Here is an 18644-nt window from a genome sequence, read left to right as displayed (position 1 = left end):
GGAACAAGCCAGACTTCACAACATATCTGTGATTGTAGCCCCTGATAACTTTAGAACCTGGTTGTAGAATGTTCTTTCCATATTACATGGCCTCCTGGCCACAGCTGATTGGTCCAGGAGTGGGCATTTAATCCAAGGACTAAATCAAGTAAGGGGGTAGCCTATGAGTCAGCAGGGAGTGCTTCCCCATATGAATAAAAGTGATGAAATGTACTCATCTATACTTAAGCTTCGCCATATGAACTGGAAGTACTGGAGATAAAATTAGTTGATAGGCATTACACAAACTAAACAATTCAGAGAGAGAAGCAAGTAGTTAGTCGTTAGGCATTGGAAACTATGTATAAGTATTAACAGAAGTCATAAGGTACAGCAGAGCAGAAGTTAACCAGAGCTGCCCAGGGTGCCGCCTGACTCCCCAAATATCATTCTAGTCTTAGAGAGGCCTGGCCACTCTGGGACCTCATGAAAACCACCTGCATGGCTAGAATTTCTATCTTCACTAGTATCACCGTGAGGGCGCCCCATCCCTTATGGAAAATTGAGTCATTTTTTGAATTGAGTAGATAAGCAAAAGACCCCTAACATCAACAATCTGTATGGCCTGTACTTTCTAGCTTTATAGATTTAAAGGGGACCAACTCTGAAAGTCAGTTGCGTGGCCCAACACCCAATAAGCCTGTTACTGGATGGAACATGTGGGCCCGATGGTGAGGAGCAAATCCCAAGTTCACCACTTGGGCAAGCTGCTGAACCTCTCTGACCTCAGATTCTACATCTGTAAAATGGGAATATTTACAGTACCTAGCTCACGGGGCTGCTATGAGGATTTTTTTTTTTTTTTAGGTATTAATTTATTTACTTGGCTGTGCCAGGTTTTAGTTACGGCACACAGATCTTCAATCTTTAGTTGCAGCACATCGGATCTCATTCCCTTAACAGGGGTCAAACGTTGGCCCCCTGCATTGGGAACCCAGAGCCTTAGCCACAGATCCACCAGGGAAGTCCCCTCTATGAGGATTTAATGGAGTAATGCAAGACTAACCCTTGGTGTGTAGTTACTAATCAATAAATGTTAGCTTATGAGTCAGGATTTTTGCTTGAGTTGCTCCCGGCAGTATTCTTAGCACCCAGACTTGTACCTGCACACAATTAAAAATGCAATAAATATTTATTGAATGACTTAAGAAAATACTATTATGTGAATTATTATGGCCACTCTTTTATTTGCCTCTTTCCTTGCTGGTGACCAGGCCAGAGGTGTCACGTCACAGGCATGCCCATGGACAACATCCTCCAAAAAGTTCCTAAAAGCATGTAAACAGAGAGTGCTAATGGAATTCATAGGCCCTATTTCAAAGGAGCCTGCTGTTCAGAATATATTATCTTTATTTAGCATTTATATTACACTTTTACATTTTCAAAGCCCTTTTCAGTTTTTTAACTAAATATTTGTTATAACATTCCTATGTTATCTTTCATAAGGGAGGTAACTGAGGCATGGTTCCAATCATTAATACCTATAACTGGAAGAAAATTCATCACATAAATACAGTAAGTGTAACTGTATATTAAAAAAATCTGGAACATTACTTTGTTCGTGTAAAATGCCGAATGGAATGTCAGTGTTCAAGAAGAAGACAATCTGTTACTTTAAATTATACTAGCTCTGCCTTTCACTCGGTTCTATTTCAGGAACTAGAATCAATAGAAAGGGTTTTAAACTGGGGTTTCTCAATGGGTTTGAAGACTTTAAGGAATAAAATTTTGAAATTCAGTATTGAAATATTTCACCATATCTTAGTAATTTCCCAATTTTTTCTATGAAAACCTCTCCAAGAAAGTAGTTCTTGCCTCCTGTCACTGTTTAGAGGTTTTCTGTATGTATGCCCTTAGAATCTGTAGACAGTGAAGAATGAAAGGGTAAAAATCAGTACACCGTTGATGAAATCAGTCAAGGGTAATCTAGTTTAAGGAGACTTGGGAAATCCCAAATCCAATCAGGTGTCTCTGTAGAGTTTCAGGAAAGTCTGCAAATGTATTGGACTGAAAAGAGAGACTGAGTTTTGGTCACTATTCTGGCTGATTGGCTTCACTAAAGATTAAAATAATCCTAACTCAGAGGAGCCCTCAGTAAAGCTAGATGATCTATTTCTTTGACTCTGGTTGACTTCCTCTTCTACATAACCCAACCAGCTGTGTACCGACTGTAAGGTCCAATTCCACCCCAGTTTTCTCCAGTCCCAATGTAAGCTCCTTCTTCCCTTTGACTTCCAAATCTCTCTCTTTTTCTCTCCCATCCCTGGGGAGAAATATTCCTACTTCTTCACCAGGCTGTCTCTCTAAATGTGTTCTTGATCACTCACACCCTCTCACTATTCCTCCATAAATTTTCGTTATTCTCCTGATATTTACAGTTTGCTATTCTTCACTGGCTGTTTTTACAGCCCCCAAATATGCTCATATCTTCCCAGTCCTAGAAAAGAAAACCTTTTTTGTCAGTTCTACATCCCTTCAAATACTGTGCCATAATTTCTCCTTTGTTGCCAAACTTCTTGAACAAGTAGTTTGCACTCAGCATTCTTTGTTTCCATACATCTGATTCATCCTTCAGTCCATGGACTTACTGAATATGCTCTCTTCTTTTAAAGTCTCCAGTGACTTCCTAAATGTCAAATCTAGTGGCTACAGTCCACTTCCTATTTAAGATTCTAGAAGCGTTTGATGGTGTTGACTAGTCCCTTCTTCGAAACTGTCTTCTCACATAATGTCTTTGTCAATTTACTTTCTTGGTTGTTCTCTTGTGGCTCAGACCTAGTCCCTCTTTCTCCTCCCACCTGATAAATATGATTGCTTCTGGAGTTAAGTTCTGGTCTTATGTTTTTATATTCTCCCTTGAGTGAGCTCATGTACTCCCTCAGTATCATTTTAATTCATCTTCCATGAGCATTCTGCAGAGCTTCAGACTTACGTTTCCAATTTCTTGAGCTATAAATCAACGTGGATATTCTATGTGTTAGAAGACTGTGAATAATGTGATGGTTTAAAAGAAACAAAAAACTTTAGGGGTTAAACCTGTGTTGGAGTCCCATTTCCACTACTTAACTAGGTATTAGTAACTGATTCTACCTAAACTGAATTTCCTCCAGTGTCTAATAATATCTCCTGTACTGGCCATTATCAAGATTAAAGGAGATAATTCATGTAAGTTGCCTAACATATAAGAGTTTAATGAATAGTAACTATTGTTTCTGTCTGCTCCTTCTTCCTTCTGCATTCTCCATCTCAGTTTATAATGTCCCAGGGCTTTCAGTCACTTTTAACTATAGCTTCCTCTTGCTGCTTCCCACATCAAGATCCTATTGCTGGTTCCTCTGTGATATCTATCTTCTAATCCCTCCCTCCATTTTACTATTTCCTCTGCCACTCAACAGCCTGGTCTCCTGCCAGGCTTATTACCCTTCATTTCTAACTACATCTTTGCCATTACATTCACTCTTTCAGAGTGTAGAGCTGGTATTGTTACTCCCCTGCTCCAAATCCCTAAATAGTTCCTCAAAGCTTTAGAAAAAAATGTATCTTCTTTGTCTAGTATTTAGTGTCTTTCAAACACTGAAACAAATTGACCTTTCTATCTTCAGCCAGTACACACCGAGAAACCAAGGAGTAAGCCTTGCCAAGTAAACCCAGTGCATCGCCACCTGTCTGTGCTTTTGTTCTTGCCATTTCCTAAGCTTGAAATACTCATTCTCTGCCCCCATTGACCTATCAAAATTTCTGTCCCTCTCAAAGTTATTTGTACACCCATGTGTATAGCTGTATATTCACAGTAGCCAAAAGGTGGAAACAGCACAAATGGCCATCAGCAGATGAGTAAATAAACAAAATGTGGTATATACATACAATGGAATATTATTTAGCCTTATAAAAGGAAGGAAATTCTGACTCATGCTTTAAGTGAACCTTGAAAACATTATGCTAAGTGAAGGTAGCCAGTCACGAAAGGACAAGTCTTCTAGGATTACACTTATCTGGGGTGGGAGGGTGGAATTGGGAGTCATCATTTAATGGGTACAGAGTTTCAGTTTTGTAAGATGGAAAAGTTTTGGAGTTGGACAGTGGTGATAGTTTTGGGGCAACTGTGCAAACGTACTTAATGCCACATAAGCAGACATTTTAAAAATGGTTGAAATAGGCAGTTTTATGTATGTATGGTGGTGGTTTAGTCATTAAGTCATGTTCGACTCTTGCAACCCCGTGGACTTTAGCTCACCAGGTTCCTCTGCCCATGGGATTCCCCAGGCAAGAGTACTGGAGTGGGTTGCCATTTCCTTCTCCAAGGCATCTTAGAGCCCTCCAGTATATTCCTGCTCTGACCTTTATATCAGTACATTTTAATGGGAAGCTAAAATTTTATCCTAATCCTGATTTGGGGCCTAAAAGTTTGTGCATCCACATAATAAATTCCAACAGATTGTCTAACCGCAAGACCACCACTAATGACTAGATCCAAAGACAAAATCTAGATGCAAAAAAAATCCTTTCGTAGGTTACGTGTCTTTTACTCTTTCATTCACCCATTCACTTGGTCCCACTGTGTATGTATATTTTACTGTAATTAATTTTTTTTCCTAATTCAAGTTACATGTATTAAATCCCAGGGACTGTGCTAGACCCTGGAAATTCAATGAACAAACAAGCTGATGAATAAAAGTGCTACCTGTCCCAGAGCGCTGAATAATTGAGAAGGCCTCAAACTCCACCTCTACCATGAAAAACTCCAGGTCATTACACTTGAAATTGAAAGCTTTCTTCTGTCTCTGCAGCTGTTTCGTGCTGGTCACATCCTGCTCTCTGTTGTATCTGGTCCCTGTAAACGTTTGTCTCTCTTCTGAGATAATAAACTACCCCGAGGTCAGGAGCTCTATCTTACCTATTCATTTTTTTAATCTATCATAGCACTTACTACAGTTCATTGCACATAATGGGGGGCTCAATAAATACTTGTGGAGTAGAACAGAACATAATGGAAGTTAAATTCAGCCATCAGTGATGTTTCAGGCCAAAAATGACACCACCTCATAGACAGGCCTTCCTCAGGAGGGGCGTACTGGCCAGTAACATACTCTAACCCAAAGATCAAAGGAGAGCCTGCCTCTATAACACAACAGCATCACTCAATACTGGGTACTTATAGCTGTTCTAGATTCCATTTATGATCCTCAGTAAGTGGGCTGTCATCTCACATCTGAATGAATTTTCTAAAATTTCAAATGTAAAGCCATGATTCAAACATAGATGGATGGGCTTAGGCACTATCTGGTATGTTTACTGTCAGAAATGTGAGCCAACCATTAAGAGTTTTGTGAGAAAATGTATAGCCATTAACTGTTGGTTTCCCTTCCTGACCCACTGGAGTTTGGTGGGGTCCAAGTGACTGCTGGTTTCTTTTTCAGCACATGGCAGGCGGTAATTACCGCAAAGAGCACTGAGGAACCTACAGTGTTCTATCTTCCAATAAGCTTTTAATTATAAGTCATCCAGGTAGCATCGGACACTGAAGGCTATTTTCTTGAATGCTAGGAAAATCTTTCTTTCATCAAGATGGGATTTCTTTTTTCATCTTCATGGGCAGAATTCTCTCTTTTGCTTTCTGGATGAGACTTAGGCCCCCTGGTGCTTAATGATTATGCCTAATAGTTTACAACTGATTACAGAGTGCCAAGAAATGTGCAAGGCACTTTCCTTATATTATCTCATGTCTTCTTGACAACTCTATGAAACAGCAAGGTGGATTTTTGTGTGTGTGCGTGACTACCCTAGATTCTTTTCCTCTTCTTTCACTGATAGCACCAATTTTCCCTTTAGGGAGCTTGCAGACTCATTCCATGTGGCCTTAGGGGCTTGTCAAGTCCAGTTTCCTAACATCAAGGAATGGGTGGGTGATGAAAGTGAGGCCATTTTGACTCTATCAGGAGTATTGACTGATTCACGGGCTGAGTGACAAGAGTAGCTGGCTATAGATAGATTATTTCAGAGTGCACTCCCCAAATTTCTAAATGATATCTTCAGAGTAGCCCTGGTGTCTGTTACCCCAAGACCTAGTCACTTAGCTTTTCCTTCAGCTTTTTGACATACTAAATTTTGTTCCAATAACTTCTGCTTTAAAAAAAAATCTAATTTTAGCCAGAATCAGTTGTTTGTAACCTGCAAATCTTCCCTATAAGGTAGTATATTTGTTTCTATTGCGGTGTAACAAATTACCACACATGTAGCTGCTGAAAATCACACACATTTATGATCTCACATTGTCTAGAGATCAGGGCTCCAGGCCCAGCCAAACTGGGTCCCTGGCTCAGGGACTTACAGACTGAGTCAAGGTGTCAACCAGCACCAATGTTTGATCTGTGGTTTGGAGATCTCTTCTGAGTGCATGCATTGTGAGCAGAGTTCTGCTCCCTGTGGTCATAGGATTTCAGTTCAGTTCAGTTGCTCAGTCGTGTCCGACTCTCCGCGACCCCATGAATCACAGCACGCCAGGCCTCCCTGTCCATCACCAAATCCCAGAGTTCACTCAAACTCATGTCCATCAAGTCGGTGATGCCATCCAGCCATCTCATTCTCTGTCATCCCCTTCTCCTCCTGACCCCAATCCTTCCCAGTATCAGTCTTTTCCAGTGAGTCTGCTCTTTGCATGAGGTGGCCAAAGTATTGCAGTTTCAGCTTCAGCATCAGTCCTTCCAATGAACACCCAGGATTGATCTCCTTTAGAACGGACTGGTTGGATCTCCTTGCAGTCCAAGGAAGTCTCAAGAGTCTTCTCCAACACCACAGTTCAAAAGCATCAATTCTTCAGCGCTCAGCTTTCTTCACAGTCCAACTCTCACATCCATACATGACCACTGGAAAAACCATAGCCTTGACTAGATGGACCTTTGTTGGCTAAGTAATGTCTCTGCTTTTTAATAGACTATCTAGGTTGGTCATAGGATTGAAGTCCCTTTTTCTTGCAGGTTGTCTGCCAGGTGGCAGCTCCTACAGGGCCCTACAGTTCTTGCCACATCTTTGGGCCTCTCACAGAATGACAATTTGCTTCTTCATTCCTGGCAGAAAAATCTCTCTCACTTGAAACATCTCCTTTAGGGAGGCCCTCGACCCACCTTTAAAAGGTTTACCTGATTAACTCAGGTCGACCCAGGATAATCACCCTTTTGATTAACTCAAAGTCAGATGATTAAAACCTTAATTACATCTAAAAAAATCCCTTCTCTATTGTCACATAACATAATCTAATCAGTACAGTAGAATCCCATCATATTCATCCCACAGTCAAGAGGAGATGATTAAATAGAGAGTACACACCAGCTGGGAGGAACCTTGGAGACCAGCTAACACAGGTAGCTACTCTATCCCCATTTGAGAGATGAATAAACTATAGTTTAGAGAGGTAAGTCATTGTTCAAGATGACACAATTCTAAATGTTAATATCAAGATTTGAACTAGGCCTATGGCCAGTGTTCTCTTGATGAAAGTGAAAGAGGAGAGTGAAAAACTTGGCTTAAAGCTCCACATTCAGAAAAATAAGATCATGGCATCTGGTCCCATCATTTCATGGGAAATAGATGGAGAAACAGTGGAAACATTGTCAGACTTTATTTTGGGGGGCTCCAAAATCACTGCAGATGCTGATTGCAGCCATGAAATTAAAAGACTCTTACTCCTTGGAAGGAAAGTTATGACCAACCTAGATAGCATATTAAAAAGCTGAGACATGACTTTGCCAACAAAGGTCCGTCTAGTCGAAGCTATGGTTTTTCCCGTGGTCATGTATGGATGTGAGAGTTGGACTGTGAAGAAAGCTGATCGCCGAAGAATTGATGCTTTTGAACTGTGGTGCTGGAGAAGACTCTTCAGACTTCCTTGGACTGCAAGGAGATCCAACCAATCCATTCTAAAGGAGATCAGTGCTGCGTGTTCATTGGAAGGACTGATGCTAAAGCTGAAACTCCAATACTTTGGCCACCTCATGCAAAGAGCTGACTCACTGGAAAAGACTCTGATGCTGAGAGGGATTGGGGGCAGGAGGAGAAGGGGACGACAGAGAATGAGATGGCTGAATGGCATCACCGACTCAATGGACATGAGTTTGAGTGAACTCCGGGATTTGGTGATGGACAGGGAGGCCTGGTGTGCTGTGATTCATGGGGTCGCAAAGAGTAGAACACGACTGAGCAACTGAACTGAACTGAACTGATGGCCAGTGTTTAAGCTAAGTCACGGTATTCTTGAAATGATTTTTTATTTCCTTCATCTAAATATTCTTATACTTGCAGAAACTTTTCTGTATTTGTAAGAGTTAGTCTAGTTTCTTTTGTCCACCTTTTCTGAATACTCCTATTCTCTACATCACATGTCTGTATAGACAAGAGGGGAAAGTCACTGCAGAGATACTAAGGCATTTGACATCTTTAGAGCATCATCATATGTGAATCATCATGAAGATGACATGAGACAACTCAAGGTGGACCCCCAAGAAACCCGTTTCCTATCAGAAGATACACAAGATCAGTCAAAAATGTATGTATATATGTGGGAAGATAGTAAAGGAGTGTATGGAAGAGGGAGTAATAACTTCTAACTGGAATGAAAGGGTTAGAGAAGTTTTCTCAAGGAAAATGAACGGGACCTTGCCTTCCAGGAAAGTGAGGAGGTGGCAGGAACATGGGGGATGAAGCTTCCTGGAGCTCCAACCTCTCATGTATTCCTCCTCCCTTGATCCTTCCTCTTGGAAGTTAACACCCAAGAAGCCTTTTCAGAATTAAAAGATGCTGATGTTACCCCACCTCTTGAGATTCTGCTTCCTTTGGTTGACCTATGGTAGTTTAAAAACCAAGGGAAATCAATTTTGATCAAAATATAGAAAAATAATTTCATTTTAACATCATCTAAAGCATGCTTTTACTGGCCTATTGATGTGTGTATTATACCAGAGTACTGTCTGTACTTTTCTTACATGATTTATCCTGTTATTTCTTGGAAAATTCATTTTTTTCCTCTTAGGCCCAATGTGTCATTGATGGCCCAAGGTGTCCTTGATGGTCAATACGGCAAATAGCACTGATATCACTAGGGAAGGCAGAAAACAGCAGAGGAAATATCATTCTAAACTATATCAAACCACTAGTATATCTATACCAGAAATACTTATGTATATTTATTTGTCTTGCTAGAAATTTTATGTGAAACAGTAAAACAAATGATGTGAAAATAGGGCTGTTTAAAATAGTTGCTAGGACCCTGTGGACTTTTCAATTAAAATTTCCAGATACTGAGAGCCCATATTTCAGCTAAATTTGTCCTTCTATTTTTTCAACAAATATTATTGAGTATCTACTACATACTAGGCAATATACTAGCTTATATATGTGTCTGAGAATATAACACACTAAATAAAATACATATCATCACTTTCCTTAAGATGTAAAATATAGTGGAGATGTTATCAGTAAATGGGCAATTATAATATTACATCATGATATATACTAGAAAAATATTGGTGGTAAAAGTGTAAAAATAAATATGGTAGAAAATGTACAAAATGCTATGGGAATAGGAAGGAAAATAACTTGGTTGAGTTTAAGGGAAATTTGTGAGGCTTTCTGGAAAAGAAGGCATTTAAGTTGATATGTGAAGATAAAATGGGAGATATGGGACACCATATAATGAGCAAAATTTGATCAATAAGTATGAAAAACATTGTGAAGCTTATTTGGAGACAGGGAGGAGGTAACTAAGAACTTTACTGTCTTTAAATTTACTTGAGACTGTTAAGATTAAAATAAAAAAAAAATCCTGCTCTGTGAAAACCTACAGGGGTGGGATGGGGTGGGAGATAGGAAGGAGGTTCAAGGAGGGGACACGTGTATACCTCTGATTGATTCACATTGACGTATGGCAGAAATCAATATCACATTGTAAAGCAATTATCCTCCAATTAAAAATTTAAAAAAGAAAAAGAAAAAAATTAAAAATATTTTTCAAAATACCATCTTCCTACACAAAGATACTTCATCATATCACTTACCAGCCCACATCTATGAGCCCACATTATATTTACCTGCAATGGCTAGTGAAGAACTCAACAACTAATCTTGCTTCTCTGAAACAGTCTTTGCTTGGAATTCATCTCCGCTAGGCTCGGAAATCATGCTTCTGCAAAGACAAGCACTATCTCCTTCACTGGCCACTAGGAACTTGGAATTTACAAATGCTGGGACCTTGTGTTCATTGGTGCAGTCATTGCCAGCTGCTTCAGGGCCTCCAGCAAAAGAACTTATCATTTCAACTACAGACCAAATGGCAAAACTTGCAACGTCTCCAAAATTACATCCACGATACAGAACATTTATGGATAATTACAATATTTACCTTATATATCATAACAGATTTTACATCTTTCTTAATATTTATGTTTTAAAGTCAATTTGCTCTCAAACATGTAATTTACATATATGTATGTATATGACTCACTGGAAAAGAGTCTGATGCTGGGAGGGATTGGGGGTGGGAGGAGACAGGGACGACAGAGAATGAGATGGCTGGATGGCATCACCGACTCGATGGACATGAGTTTGAGTGAACTCCGGGAGTTGGTGATGGACAGGGAGGCCTGGCGTGCTGTGATTCATGGGGTCACACAGAGTCGGACACGACTGAGCGACTGAACTGAATTGAACTGATGTATATATATACTATCCAACTCTGTTATACTCACCTGACCACAACTTACAAATAAAATTGAGAGGACAGTTACTAATAACTCCAGAAAGAATGAAGAAGCTGGGCCAAAGCAGAAACAATGCTCAGTTGTGGATGAGTCTGGTGGTGAAAGTAAAGTCTGATACTGTAAATAACAATATTGCATAGAAACCTGGAATGTGAGGTCCATTAATCAAGGCAAATTGGATGTCGTCAAGCAGGAGATGGCAAGATTGAACGTCAACATCTTAGGACTCAGTGAACTAAAATGTATGAGAATGGGCAAATTTAATTCAGATGACCATTATATCAACTACCGAAGGCAAGAATCCCTTAGAAGAAATGGAATAGCCCTCATAGTCAACAAAAGAGTCCAAAATGCAGTACTTGGGTACAACCTCAAAAATGAAAGAATGATCTTGGTTCATTTCCAAGGCAAACCATTCATCACAGTAATCCAAGTCTATGCCCCAACAACTGATGCTGAAGAAGCTGAAGTTGACCAGTTCTATGGAGATGTCCTTTTCATCGTAGGGAATTGGAATGCAAAGTAGGAAGTCAAGAGATACTTGGAATAACAGGAAAGTTTAGCTCTGGAGTACAAAATGAAGCAGGGTAATGGCTAACAGAGTTTTTTCAAGAGAACATGCTGGTCATACCAAATATCCTTTTTCCACAACCCAAGAGATGACTCTACACATGGATATCACCAGATAGTCAATACTGAAATCAGATTGATTATATTTTTTGAAGCCAAAGATGGGGAAACTATCAGTTCAGTTCAGTTCAGTTCAGTCGCTGTCGTGTCCGACTCTCTGCGACCCCATGAATCACAGCACACCAGGCCTCCCTGTCCATCACCAACTCCCGGAGTTCACTCAAACTCATGTCCACAGAGTCGGTGATGCCATCCAGCCATCTCATTCTCTGTCGTCCCCTTCTCCTCCAGCCCCCAACCTTTCCTAGCATCAGAGTCTTTTCCAGTGAGTCAACTCGTTGCATGAGGTGGCCAAAGCATCAGTCCTTCCAGTGAACACCCAGGACTGATCTCCTTTAGAATGGACTGGTTGGATCTCCTTGCAGTATAAGGGACTCTCAAGAGTCTTCTCCAACACCACAGTTCAAAAGCATCAATTCTTCGGCGATCAGCTTTCTTCACAGTCCAACTCTCACATCCATACATGACCACGGGAAAAACCATAGCCTTGACTAGACGGACCTTGGTTGGCAAAGTAATGTCTCTGCTTTTTAATATACTATCTAGGTTGGTCATAACTTTCCTTCTAAGGAGTAAGCATCTTTTAATTTCATGGCTGCAATCAGCATCTGCAGTGATTTTGGAGCCCAGAAAAATAAAGTCTGACACTGTTTCCACTGTTTTTCCATCTATTTCCCATGAAGTGATGGGACCAGATGCCATGATCTTTGTTTTACATTGTATAGGAAGCAGTAAAACCATCCCCAAGAAAAAGAAATGCAAGAAGGCAAAGTGGTTGTCTGAGTAGGGTTTACAAATAGCTGAGGAAAGGAGAGAGGCAAAAGGCCAGGGAAAAAGATATGCCCAACTGAATACGGAGTTCCGGAGAACAGCAGAGAAATAAGAAGGCCTTCTTAAATGAACAGTGCAAAGAAATAGAGGAAAACAATGGAATGGGAAAGACTAGAGATCTCTTGAGAAAATTGGAGCTATCAAGGGAATATTTCATGCAAGGATGGGCATGATAAAGGACAGAAAGGGTAATGACCTAACAGAAGTAGAAGAGATTAAGAAGAGGTAGGAAGAATACACAGAAGAACTATACAAAAAAGAAAACCACAATGATGTGATCATTCACCTAGAGGCAGACATCCTGGAATGTGAAGTCAAATAGGCCTTAGGAAGCATTATTAGGAACAAAGTTAGTGGAGGAGATGGAATTCCAGCTGAGCTATTTAAAATCCTTAAAAATGATGCTGTTAAAGCGCTGCACTCAATATGTCATCAGCTTTGGAAAACTCAGCAGTGGCCACAGGACTGGAAAAGGTCAGTTTTCACTCTAATCCCAAAGAAGGACAATGCCAAAGAATGCTCAGACTACTGTACTATTGTGCTCATTTCCCATGCTAGCAAGATTATGCTCAAAATCCTTCAAGCTAGGCTTCAGCAGTAAATGAACTGAGAACTTTCCGATGTACAAGCTGGATTTAGAAAAGTCAGAGGAACCAGAGATAAAATTGCCAACATTCGTTGAATCATAGAGAAAGCAAGGAAATTCCAGAAAAGCATCTATTTCTGCTTCATTGACTATGTGAAAGCCTTTGTGTGGATCACAACAAATTGTGGAAAATTCTTAGAGATAGGAATACCAGACCACCTTACCTGTGTCCTGAGAATCCTGTGTGCGGGTCAAGAAGCAGCAGCTTGAAACTTAACATTAAAACTAAGATCATGGCATCCAGTCCCATCACTTCATGCCAAATAGATGGGGAAAAAGTGGAGTCAGTGACAGATTTTATTTTCTTGGGCTCCAAATCACTGTGGACAGTGACTGCAGCCATGAAATTAAAAAACTCTTGGTCCTTTGAAGGGAGGAAAGCTATGACAAACCTAGACAGCATATTAAAAAGCAGAGACATCATTTTGCTGTCAAAGGTCTGTCTAGTCAAAGCTCCATATGGTTTTTCCAGTAGTCTTGTATGCATGTGAGAGTTGGACCATAAAGAAGCCTGAGCACCGAAGAATTGATGCTTTCAAATTGTGGTGCTGGAGAAGACTCCTGAGAGTCCCTTGGACAGCAAGGAGATCAAAACAGGCAGTCCTAAAGGAAATTAACCTGAATATTCATTGGGTGGGCTGATGCTGAATCTAAAGTTCCAATATTTTGGCCACGTGATGCAAAAGGCTAACTCATTGGAAAAGACCCTGATGCTGGGAAAGACTAAGACCCCAATGCTGGGAAAGGCTAAGACACTGATGCTTGGAAACACTGAAGGCAACAGGAGAAGAGGGCAACAGAGTGTGAAATGGTTAGATAGCATCACCGACTCAATGGACATGAATTTGAGCGAACTCTGGGAGACAGTGAAGGACAGAGGAGCCAGGCATGCCGCAGTCCATGGGGTCACAAAGAGTCAGACACGACTTAGTGACTGAACAGCAATTTTCATAAAGCAGTAATTTGATTACTTAGTTTTTTAAAAAGTATGAGTTTCTATGTTTTGGAACATATATCAAAATTACGTATACACTTGAATACTTGTTCTACTTCTTTCCTACACACCTTCTCACTCGTGTGTGACATGAGATCGGTATCAGGTTATTGTGGCATGTCTCTAAGAACAAAAATAACTAAAATTTCATCAATAAAAGACTAGTTTTTAAAATATAAAAATTCTTACAAGGAGATAACATGTAGCCATAAAAAGAATATCTGTATGTCCTGATAATGGAATAACCCTTGAGAACATGTTAAGTTCGGAAAGCAAGGTGCAGGATCAGTGAGTGTAGGATGTTTTATATAAGAAAAGAACACATAAAGAACATATATATGTATTTATATTTAACGTATGTGGCTATCAACAGCATGTTTTTGTCACTCTAAATATATACATTTTGATATCTAGTCCCCAGTTTGATGGCATTAGGAGATGGGGTCTTAGGAAAGTGATGAGTGCCCTTATAAATGATACTCTGGGAGCTCCCTTGCCCCTTCCACTATGTGAGAATACAGAAATAATGAACCAATTACATGTTACCATAAATAACATATTGATAATAGCTGGGTTTTTCAAAATAAAAATTGAGTGGCATATATTAGCAAATCTCTTAAATATCTGGCTTGATAGAAGACATCTGGATTCTCATATCTGCTACCATATTCAATCTATTGTTATACATTGTTCTGAATGAATTATAAGGAAAGAAACTTGATTTCATTCAGATAAGAGGCTGGAAAACAGAGAAGTACTTTAAAATACTTTTCATATGATTTCTAGCTATTCTTCTTTGATATTACACCAAAACTCGACAACTAATAGTTTCTTAAAGGTTAATGTAGTATCTGAAACTATCAAAGAACTATTCATACCCAGTTACATTAAAATCCACTGGTCTGCTTTGCTCTTTGAATAGTTCTTTTACCCATGCATGATTTTTAGGATCATGTGTTTGTCATTTGGGAAATATTGGTCCACTGAGTTATACATATCTTCTAAAGGTTAACACATCTTATTTCACAACATCAAAAAACTGCATTTGCTGTATCACCACCAATTTCATCAGAAAAGTTCTTAGATACTGTGATGATATTGAATTCACACTGGTGGACACAAGTTTTTCCAAAATTCTAATTTTTATTTGAAAGTTCAAATTTTATAATTTGCAGCTCATACCGTCATTTGTTTTTCTTGAATCAACAGGCACATTTTGTTCATTTTTAAGAAAATGTTTCCCAAAGACTTGTATGAGTAACCTTAGTTTGTCTATCATTTTCTCAAATAAAAATAGTGTTCCATGAAAAATGCATCTGGGTTTGCAACTCAAACAACCATGCAAGAGCATTCCCTTGAGATAACCTGGTAATTTGGTATACAGCAAAAGTGCTTCATGTGTACTTCATTTTGCATCAAATAGAATATTAAAAAGACATACTAGAGTCAAGATTTAACAAAATTATTAGTTTTTCCTACTTCATCGAGGACATTCTTAAGTGAAAGTTGAATGCTTTTCACTGTGAATACGTGGTAGGGAAAAATACAATGATGACTCCGAGTATAGTTTAGTGCCACTGTCTTGACTCATGTCAAGGTACTAGTGGTTTTATCTACCACTGCTTTTGCATCACCAGGGAAAATGTCAACAGCAAACATGGCAAACATGTCTTATTATCATAAAAAAAATAGTTCTGCCCTCACAGACCTCCTCAATGCAGCTTGGAAACACACAGGTGTCCCGTGGATCACAGTTTGAAAAAATATTCAGTTCAGTTCAGTTCATTTCAGTCGCTCAGTTGTGTCTGACTCTTTGCGACCCCATGAATCACAGCAGGCCAGGCCTCCCTGTCCACCACCAACTCCCGGAGTTCACTCAAACTCATGTCCATCGAGTCGGTGATGCCATCCAGCCATCTCATTCTCTGTCGTCCCCGTCTCCTCCCGCCCCCAATCCTTCCTAGCATCAGAGTCTTTTCCAGTGAGTCAACTCGTCGCATGAGGTGGCCAAAGTATTGGAGTTTCAGTTTTAGCAGCAGTCCTTCCAGTGAACACCCAGGATGGATCTCCTCTAGAATGGACTGGTTGGATCTCCTTGAAGTCCAAGGGACTCTCAAGAGTCTTCTCCAGCAATACAGTTCAAAAACATCAATTCTTCAGCGATCAGCCTTCTTCACAGTCCAACTCTCACATCCATACATGACCACAGGAAAAATCATAGCCTTGACTAGCATAAAACAATTTCTGGAGTAATAAATTAGAAGTTGGTAACATTATTTTCCCTCGATGTGGAGCACTGGATAATTGGGGGACAGGTGTGGGTGGAAGATGTTTCACTGTAAACCCTTTTTACTTTCTGAATTTATACCAAGGGAATGTATTAGTCATTCTAAGATAAATGTAAAAATGATTTTAAAGAGCATAAGAAACCTAATAGCTGGACAAAGGAAAGTAAGGTGACAGCTTGTATTTATACAAAGATAATATTCTGCATGGCTGCATAGTTGCAAAGTGGCTGGCTGGTATAAAACTCAGATGGCTCACAAGGAGGCTTAGCTGAAATTCATTGGTTAGGTTCACACACAAACTACTAATTGGCCCAGTAGTTCAGGCATGGAGAGAAACAGTGGATTTGCAATAAATTACATTATAATTTTATAGTAACACTCAGGGAGAAGTCAGAAAGCTATATGTTACTGCAAAAAATTGAGGATATTAAATCATCCCTGATTACAGATGATTTTTCTTTCTTTGGTTTTTAAGTCTTTATTAAATTTGTTACAATAATGCTTCTCTTTTATTCAGCTTTTTGGTTGCAATTCATCTGGAATCTTAGCTCCCTGACCAGGAATTGAACCTGCACACCTGCATTGGAAGGTGAAGTCTTAATCACTGGACTGCCAGGGAAGTCCCACCATTGACTTTTCTTTCCCCCAGCAGTCCCTTTCCTACTGCTAAACAATAAGTCTCCATGACAAAGCTAAGTACTGGTCACATGGAATGGGCTGCCCTGTTCTATAAATCATGTTTGCGTGTATCCTAATCTCGGCCTACCTGACCAACCTTACCCTTCTATCATCTAGAGCAACAGTCATAAACTCAGATGCTCAGAGGTTACCAGCAGGTAATGAGTAAAGCAGACCAAGAAGAAGAAATCTATTGCCCTCTGTCTTACATAGTTCCACTTATGGTAGGATATTTGTCATGTTCCTCTTGATTCTACCACAAGGAAAACAAAAGTTCAGGTGTAACAATAAATGGGAACTGACAGCTGGACTCGCTGTCAGGAGGATAATAACTGGTGGGACCTTGGGGAGGTGGTGAGCACAGGTTAATGCCAGGAGGATGCCTACCCCTCAGCTCTTCTTGGAGGCTTTGGATTTGGTGTTGCCAGCAGACATGTGCTCCGGTGTGATTATAATATCTCTCATTTTACAAGAAGAGAGAGAAATCTGGATTTTTTTAGACGGGACATTTTCTAAGTTTTGAAAATAGGCAACTAATTGAAAGAAAAATCCTTTAATGACTGTGTGCAGGCAAAGAGCATCTTGGCCAAAGAAAAAGTGCCTGTGGGCTGATTTCATAATATAGGTTTATAGTTTGATATCTCTGATCTAAATTAACTTTCTAATATCTTTGTGAATGCCATTTGGGGCCCAAAGAGGATTCCATTGCAGCTGACCCGTTTCCCTTCTTCAGGGCAGCCCATTCTAGCCAAGGGTAACTCCCCAGTGTGGGGGAGTGGGGGGGGTGAACAAAAAACTACTGACAAAGACAGTTTGGCAGTACACTAAACACCCTGATAGGTTCACATCTCACTTGACAGCTGTGAGTAGCACACTGATCTTGAGAACTCTACTTGTATCAGAGAAGGAGAGCTCCATTTTGCTATCTGTATCGCTAACAAGGGGCTTCCCAGCTGGTGCAGTGGTAAAGAATTCACCTGCCAATGCGGGAGATGGAAGAGAAGCGGGTTCAATTCCTGGGTTGGGAAGATTTACTGGAGGAGGGAATGGCAACCCACTCCAGTATTCTTGCCTGAGAAGTCCCATGGACAGAGGAGCCTGGCAAGCTACAGTCCATGGGGTCACAAAGAGTTGGATGCGACTGAACACACACATACATACACATCACTAACGAGAGACAGGAGCTCAAACAACTACATGTATACATGGCTCTACAGGCACCATACCAGCCCATCACAAGGAATATTCCTGTATAAAAACTCTGTGATCTTTCAGCCTTACTCAGAGTTAAGGAAAGCAATCCAAGAGAAGCCAACCAATGCCTAGAGGTCTAGCGCTTGGTCAGTATCCAGAGCTCCCAGTAGTGTGGTTCAGTGATAGGAGATAGACTTCTTAACCAAACCAATTAGATATATGTCTTGGCATGAAATGTATAACCACAAATTCTGTGCTTCTGCATCTGGGGTCAGTGAGACCCATTAAAAACATTTAAAATTATCCTTTGGAATTTCTGATAACTCTGTCTTTGGCATGTGCTGTGCTGTGCTTAGTCGCTCAGTTGTGTCCGATTCTTTGTGACCCCATGGACTGTAGCCCGCTAGGCTCCTCTGTCCATGGGATTCTTCAGGCAAGAATACTAGAGTGGGTTGCCATGCTGTCCTCCAGGGGATCTTCCTAGCCCAGGGATCAAACCCAGGTCTCCGGCATTGCAGGCAGATTCTTTACTGTCT

This window comes from Moschus berezovskii, chromosome 10 (assembly GCF_049115385.1).
Source record: "Moschus berezovskii isolate FMDL1 chromosome 10, NW_MosBer_1.0, whole genome shotgun sequence".
Lineage (NCBI taxonomy): Eukaryota > Metazoa > Chordata > Mammalia > Artiodactyla > Moschidae > Moschus > Moschus berezovskii.
Note: the sequence above shows the minus strand (reverse complement) of the source record.